This window comes from Schistocerca gregaria, unplaced genomic scaffold (assembly GCF_023897955.1).
Source record: "Schistocerca gregaria isolate iqSchGreg1 unplaced genomic scaffold, iqSchGreg1.2 ptg000199l, whole genome shotgun sequence".
Classification (NCBI taxonomy): domain Eukaryota; kingdom Metazoa; phylum Arthropoda; class Insecta; order Orthoptera; family Acrididae; genus Schistocerca; species Schistocerca gregaria.
The window spans coordinates 7,306,687-7,315,424 of record NW_026061737.1 but is presented as its reverse complement, the minus strand read 5'-3'; positions in this window follow the sequence as shown (position 1 = coordinate 7,315,424).

Sequence of the window (8,738 nt, the reverse complement as noted above, 5' to 3'; positions counted from 1 at the left end):
TTGGTGCCTTGGACATGAGCTAGGACCTTAAGATTCTGCATGAAAGGAGGACTGGCAGCCGATTTGCACGGGAGAATGTGAAAAGTGTTCATATGTATTAAAAACCTGAGAAATCCGTCCGTTCTCGTCATTTGTTATCGAATCGACTTAAAGCCAGATCGTCACATTGGCCGCTCTTCTCTCTGAAATGGTTGTACTTATCGTGTGCAAAGCTATGTCGCGTGCTGCGGCATGCTGAGACACTAAAAGCACCATAGCAGAACACAGATGAAGCTTCTAAGTTGATGTAATAGCCAGTAAGAAGTAGTACAATTCAAGTTTTAGGTATTGAATATTGACTTTTTAGCTGGCTTTGGTGCCTTGGACTTGAGCTAGGACCTTAAGTTTCTGCATGAAAGGAGGACTAGCAGCCGAGTTGCACAGGAGAATGTGAAAAGTGTTCATATGTAGTAAAAACCTGAGAAATCCGTCCGTTTTCGTCATTTGTTATCGAATCGACTTAAAGCCAGATCGTCACATTGGCCGCTCTTCTCTCTGAAACAGTTGTACTTATCGTCTGCAAAGCTATGTCGCGTGCTGCGGTATGCGGAGACACTAAAAGCACCATAGTAAAACACAGATGAAGCTTCTAAGTTGATGTAATAGCCAGTAAGAAGTAGTACAATTCAAGTTTTAGGTATCGATTATTGACTTTATAGATGGCTTTGGTGCCTTGGACATGAGCTAGGACCTTAACATTCTGCATGAAAGGAGGACTAGCAGCCGATTTGCACGGGAGAATGTGAAAAGTCTTAACATGTAGTAAAAACCCGAGAAATCCGTCCGTTTTCGTCATTTGTTATCGAATCGACTTAAAGCCAGATCGTCACATTTGCCGCTCTTCTCTCTGAAACGGTTGTACTTATCGATTGCAAAGCTATGTCGCGTGCTGCGGTATGCGGAGACACTAAAAGCACCATAGTAGAACACAGATAAAGCTTCTAAGTTGATGTAATAGCCAGTAAGAAGTAGTACAATTCAAATTTTAGGTATTCAATATTGAATTTTTAGCTGGCTTTGGTGCCTTGGACATGAGCTAGGACCTTAAGATTCTGCATGAAAGGAGGACTAGCAGCCCTGTTGCACGGGAGAATGTGAAAAGTGTTCATATGTAGTAAAAACCTGAGAAATCGGTCCGTATTCGTCATTTGTTATCGGATCGACTTAAAGCCAGATCGTCACATTGGCCGCTCTTCTCTCTGAAACGGTTGTACTTATCGTCTGCAAAGCTATGTCGCGTGCTGCGGTATGCTGAGACACTATGAGCATCATAGTAGAACACATATGAAGCTTCTAAGTTGATGTAATTTCCAGTAAGAAGTAGTACAATTCAAGTTTTAGGTATCGGTTATTGACTTTTTACCCTTCTTTGGTGCCTTGGACATCAGCTAGGAAATTAAGATTTTGCATGAAGGAGGACTAGCAGCCGAGTTGCACGGGAGAATGTGAATAGTGTTCATATGTAGTAAAAACCTGAGACATCCGTCCGTTTTCGTCATTTGTTATCGAATCGACTTAAAGCCAGATCGTCACATTGACCGCTCTTCTCTCTGAAACGGTTGTACTTATCGTCTGCAAAGCTATGTGGCGTTCTGCGGTATGCGGAGACAGTAAAAGCACCATAGTAGAACACAGATGATGCTTCTAAGTTGATGTAATAGCCAGTAAGATATAGAACAATTCAAGTTTTAGGTATCGATTATTGACTTTTTAGCTGGCTTTGGTGCCTTGGACATGAGCTAGGACCTTAAGATTCTGCATGAAAGGAGGACTGGCAGCCGATTTGCACGGGAGAATGTGAAAAGTGTTCATATGTAGTAAAAACCTGAGATATCCGTCCGTTTTCGTTATTTGTTGTCGAATCGACTTAAAGCCAGATCGTCACATTGGCCGCTCTTCTCTCTGAAACGGTTGTACTTATCGATTGCAAAGCTATGTCGCGTGCTGCGGTATGCGGAGACACTAAAAGCACCATAGTAGAACACAGATGAAGCTTCTAAGTTGATGTAATAGCCAGTAAGAAGTAGTACAATTCAAGTTTTAGGTATCGATTATTGACTTTTTAGCTGGCTTTGGTGCCTTGGACATGAGCTAGGACCTTAAGATTCTGCATGAAATGAGGACTAGCAGCCGAGTTGCACGGGAGAATGTGAAAAGTGTTCATACGTAGTAAAAACCTGAGAAATCCGTCCGTTTTCGTCATTAGTTATCGAATCGACTTCAAGCCAGATCGTCACATTGGCCGCTCTTCTCTCTGAAAAAGTTGTACTTATCGTCTGCAAAGCTATGTCGCGTGCTGCGGTATGCGGACACACTAAAAGCACCATAGTAGAACACAGATGAAGCTTCTAAGTTGATGTAATAGCCAGTAAGAAGTAGTACAATTCAAGTTTTAGGTATCGGTTATTGACTTTTTACCCTTCTTTGGTGCCTTGGACATGAGCTAGGAAATTAAGATATTGCATGAAGGAGGACTAGCAGCCGAGTTGCACGGGAGAATGTGAAAAGTGTTCATATGTAGTAAAAACCTGAGACATCCGTCCGTTTTCGTCATTTGTTATCGAATCAACTTAAAGCCAGATCGTCACATTGGCCGCTCTTCTCTCTGAAACGGTTGTACTTATCGTCTGCAAAGCTTTGTGGCGTTCTGCGGTATGCGGACACACTAAAAGCACCATAGTAGAACACAGATGAAGCTTCTAAGTTGATGTAATAGCCAGTAAGAAGTAGTACAATTAAAGTTTTAGGTATCGGTTATTGACTTTTTACCCTTCTTTGGTGCTTTGGACATGAGCTAGGAAATTAAGATTTTGCATGAAGGAGGACTAGCAGCCGAGTTGCACGGGAGAATGTGAAAAGTGTTCATATGTAGTAAAAACCTGAGAAATCCGTCCGTTTTCCTCATTTGTTATCGAATCGACTTAAAGCCAGATCGTCACATTGGCCGCTCTTCTCTCTGAAACGGTTGTACTTATCGTCTGCAAAGCTATGTCGCGTGCTGCGGCATGCTGAGACACTAAAAGCACCATAGCAGAACACAGATGAAGCTTCTAAGTTGATGTAATAGCCAGTAAGAAGTAGTACAATTCAAGTTTTAGGTATTGAATATTGACTTTTTAGCTGGCTAAGGTGCCTTGGACTTGAGCTAGGGCCTTAAGATTCTGCATGAAAGGAGGACTAGCAGCCGAGTTGCACAGGAGAATGTGAAAAGTGTTCATATGTAGTAAAAACCTGAGAAATCCGTCCGTTTTCGTCATTTGTTATCGAACCGACTTAAAGCCAGATCGTCACATTGGCCGCTCTTCTCTCTGAAACGGTTGTACTTATCGTCTGCAAAGCTATGTCGCGTGCTGCGGTATGTGGAGACACTAAAAGCACCATAGTAAAACACAGATGAAGCTTCTAAGTTGATGTAATAGCCAGTAAGAAGTAGTACAATTCAAGTTTTAGGTATCGTTTATTGACTTTTTAGCTGGCTTTGGTGCCTTGGACATGAGCTAGGACCTTTAGATTCTGCATGAAAGGAGGACTAGCCGCCGAGTTGCACGGGAGAATGTGAAAAGTGTTCATATTTAGTAAAAACCTGAGAAATCCGTCCGTTTTCGTCATTTGTTATCGAATCGACTTAAAGCCAGATCGTCACATTGGCCGCTCTTCTCTCCGAAACACTTGTACTTATCGTCTGCAAAGCTATGTCGCGTGCTACGGTATGCTGATACACTAAAAGCACCATAGTAGAACACAGATGAAGCTTCTATGTTGATGTAATAGCCAGGAAGAAGTAGTACAATTCAAGTTTTAGGTATCGATTATTGACCTTTTAGCTGGCTTTGGTGCCTTGGACATGAGCTAGGACCTTAACATTCTACATGAAAATAGGAATAGCAGCCGATTTGCACGGGAGAATGTGAAAAGTGTTCATATGTAGTAAAAACCTGAGAAATCCATTCCGTTTTCGTCATTTGTTATCGAATCGACTTAAAGCCAGATCGTCACATTGGCCGCTCATCTCTCTGAAACGGTTGTACTTATCGATTGCAAAGCTATGTCGCGTGCTGCGGTATGCGGAGACACTAAAAGCGTCATAGTAGAACACAGATGAAGCTTCTAAGTTGATGTAATAGCCAGTAAGAAGTAGTACAATTCAAGTTTTATGTATCGATTATTGACTTTTTAGCTGCCCTTGGTTCCTTGGACATGAGCTAGGACCTTAAGATTCTGCATGAAAGGAGGACTAGCAGCCGAGTTGCACGGGAGAATGTAAAAAGTGTTCATATGTAGTAAAAACCTGAGAAATCCGTCCGTTTTCGTCATTTGTTATCGAATCGACTTAAAGCAAGATCGTCACATTAGCCGCAATTCTCTCTGAAACGGTTGTACTTATCGACTGCAAAGCTATGTCGCGTGCTGCGGTATGCGGAGACACTAAAAGCACCATAGTAGAACACAGATGAAGCTTCTAAGTTGATGTAATAGCCAGTAAGAAGTAGTACCATTCAAGTTTTAGGTATCGATTATTGACTTTTTAGCTGGCTTTGGTGCTTTGGACATGAGCTAGGACCTTAAGATTCTGCATGAAAGGAGGACTAGCAGCCGAGTTGCACGGGAGAATGTGAAAAGTGTTCATATGTAGTAAAAACCAGAGAAATCCGTCCGTGTTCAACATTTGTTATCGAATCGACTTAAAGCCAGATCGTCACATTGGCCGCTCTTCTCTCTGAAACGGTTGTACTTATCGTCTGCAAATCTATGTCGAGTGCTGCGGCATGCGGAGACACTAAAAGCACCATAGTAGAACACAGATGAAGCTTCTAAGTTGATGTAATAGCCAGTAAGTAGTAGTACAATTCAAGTTTTAGGTATCGATTGTTGCTTCTTACCCTTCTTTGGTGCTTTGGGCATGAGCTTGGAACTTAAGATTTTGCATGATAGGAGGTCTAGCAGCCGCGTTGCACGTGAGAATGTGAAAAGTGTTCATATGTAGTAAAAACCAGAGAAATCCGTCCGTGTTCGACATTTGTTATCGAATCGACTTAAAGCCAGATCGTCACATTGGCCGCTCTTCTCTCTCAAACGGTTGTACTTATCGACTGCAAAACTATGTCGCGTGCTGCGGTATGCGGAGACACTAAAAGCACCATAGTAGAACACAGAGAAGCTTCTAAGTTGATGTAATAGTCTGTAAGAAGTAGTACAATTCAAGTTTTAGGTATTGATTATTGACTTTTTAGCTGGCTTTGGTGCCTTGGACATGAGCTAGGAATTAAGATTCTGCATGAAAGGAGGACTAGCAGCCGAGTTGCACGGGAGAATATGAAAAGTGTTCATATGTAGTAAAAACCAGAGAAATCCGTCCGTGTTCGACATTTGTTTTCGAATCGACTTAAAGCCAGATCGTAACATTGGCCGCTCTTCTCTCTGAAACGGTTGTACTTATCGTCTGCAAAGCTATGTCGAGTGCTGCGGCATGCGGAGACACTAAAAGCACCATAGTAGAACACAGATGAAGCTTCTAAGTTGATGTAATAGCCAGTAAGAAGTAGTACAATTCAAGTTTTAAGTATCGATTGTTGACTTTTTACCCTTCTTTGGTGCCTTGGGCATGAGCTAGGAACTTAAGATTTTGCATGATAGGAGGTCTAGCAGCCGCGTTGCACGTGAGAATGTGAAAAGTGTTCATATGTAGTAAAAACCTGAGAAATCCGTCCGTTTTCGTCATTTGTTGTCGAATCGACTTAAAGCCAGATCGTCACATTGGCCGCTCTTCTCTTTGAAACGGTGGTACTTATCGTCTGCCAAGCTACGTGTCGTGCTGCGGTATGCGGAGACACTAAAAGCACCATAGTAGAACACAGATGAAGCTTCTAAGTTGATGTAATATCCAGTAAGAAGTAGTACAATTCAAGTTGTAGGTATCGATTATTGACTTTCTAGCTGGCTTTGGTGCCTTGGACATGAGCTAGGACCTTAAGATTCTGCATGAAAGGAGGACTAGCAGCCGAGTTGAACGGGAGAATGTGAAAAGTGTTCCTATGTAGTAAAAACCTGAGAAATCCGTTCGTTATCGTCATTTGTTATCGAATCGACTTAAAGCCAGATCGTCACATTAGCCGCTCTTCTCCCTGAAACGGTTGTACTTATCGTCTGCAAAGCTATGTCGCGTGCTGCGGTATGCGGAGACACTAAAAGCACCATAGTAGAACACAGATGAAGCTTCTAAGTTGATGTAATAGCCAGTAAGAAGTAGTACAATTCAATTTTAGGTATCGATTATTGACTTTTTAGCTATCTTTGGTGCCTTGGACATCAGCTAGGAAATTAAGATTTTGCATGAAGGAGGACTAGCAGCCGAGTTGCACGGGAGAATGTGAATAGTGTTCATATGTAGTAAGAACCTGAGACATCCGTCCGTTTTCCTCATTTGTTATCGAATCGACTTAAAGCCAGATCGTCACATTGGCCGCTCTTCTCTCTGAAACGGTTGTACTTATCGTCTGCAAAGCTATGTCGCGTGCTGCGGTATGCTGAGACACTATGAGCACCATAGTAGAACACAGATGAAGCTTCTAAGTTGATGTAATTTCCAGTAAGAAGTAGTACAATTCAAGTTTTAGGTATTCAATATTGAATTTTTAGCTGGCTTTGGTGCCTTGGACATGACCTAGGACCTTAAGATTCTGCATGAAAGGAGGACTAGCAGCCCTGTTGCACGGGAGAATGTGAAAAGTGTTCATATGTAGTAAAAACCTGAGAAATCCGTCCGTTTTCGTCATTTGTTATCGAATCGACTCTAAGCCAGATCGTCACATTGGCCGCTGTTCTCTCTGAAACGGTTGTACTTACCGTCTGCAAAGCTATGTCGCGTACTGCGGTATGCGGAGACACTAAAATCACCATAGTAGAACACAGATGAAGCTTCTAAGTTGATGTAATAGCCAGTAAGAAGTAGTACAATTCAAGTTTTAGGTATCGATTATTGACTTTATAGCTGGCTTTGGTGCCTTGGACATGAGCTAGGACCTTAACATTCTGCATGAAAGGAGGACTAGCAGCCGATTTGCACGGGAGAATGTGAAAAGTCTTACCATGTAGTAAAAACCCGAGAAATCCGTCCGTTTTCGTCATTTGTTTTCGAATCGACTTAAAGCCAGATCGTCACATTTGCCGCTCTTCTCTCTGAAACGGTTGTACTTATCGATTGCAAAGCTATGTCGCGTGCTGCGGTATGCGGAGACACTAAAAGCACCATAGTAGAACACAGATGAAGCTTCTAAGTTGATGTAATAGCCAATAAGAAGTAGTACAATTCAAATTTTAGGTATTCAATATTGAATTTTTAGCTGGCTTTGGTGCCTTGGACATGAGCTAGGACCTTAAGATTCTGCATGAAAGGAGGACTAGCAGCCCTGTTGCACGGGAGAATGTGAAAAGTGTTCATACGTAGTAAAAACCTGAGAAATCCGTCCGTTTTCGTCATTAGTTATCGAATCGACTTCAAGCCAGATCGTCACATTGGCCGCTCTTCTCTCTGAAAAAGTTGTACTTATCGTCTGCAAAGCTATGTCGCGTGCTGCGGTATGCGGACACACTAAAAGCACCATAGTAGAACACAGATGAAGCTTCTAAGTTGATGTAATAGCCAGTAAGAAGTAGTACAATTCATGTTTTAGGTATCGATTATTGACTTTTTAGCTGGCTTTGGTGCCTTGGACATGAGCTAGGACCTTAAGATTCTGCATGAAATGAGGACTAGCAGCCGAGTTGCACGGGAGAATGTGAAAAGTGTTCATACGTAGTAAAAACCTGAGAAATCCGTCCGTTTTCGTCATTAGTTATCGAATCGACTTCAAGCCAGATCGTCACATTGGCCGCTCTTCTCTCTGAAAAAGTTGTACTTAACTTCTGCAAAGCTATGTCGCGTGCTGCGGTATGCGGACACACTAAAAGCACCATAGTAGAACACAGATGAAGCTTCTAAGTTGATGTAATAGCCAGTAAGAAGTAGTACAATTCAAGTTTTAGGTATTGAATATTGACTTTTTAGCTGGCTTTGGTGCCTTGGACTTGAGCTAGGACCTTAACATTCTGCATGAAAGGAGGACTAGCAGCCGAGTTGCACAGGAGAATGTGGAAAGTGTTCATAGGTAGTAAAAACCTGAGAAATCCGTCCGTTTTCGTCATTTGTTATCGAACCGACTTAAAGCCAGATCGTCACATTGGCCGCTCTTCTCTCTGAAACGGTTGTACTTATCGTCTGCAAAGCTATGTCGCGTGCTGCGGTATGTGGAGACACTAAAAGCACCATAGTAAAACACAGATGAAGCTTCTACGTTGATGTAATTGCCAGTAAGAAGTAGTACAATTCAAGTTTTAGGTATCGTTTATTGACTTTTTAGCTGGCTTTGGGTCCTTGGACATGAGCTAGGACCTTTAGATTCTGCATGAAAGGAGGACTAGCAGCCGAGTTGCACGGGAGAATGTGAAAAGTGTTCATATTTAGTAAAAACCTGAGAAATCCGTCCATTTTCGTCATTTGTTATCCAATCGACTTAAAGCCAGATCGACACATTGGCCGCTCTTCTCTCCGAAACACTTGTACTTATCGTCTGCAAAGCTATGTCGCGTGCTGCGGTATGCGGACACACTAAAAGCACCATAGTAGAACACAGATGAAGCTTCTAAGTGTATGTAATAGCCAG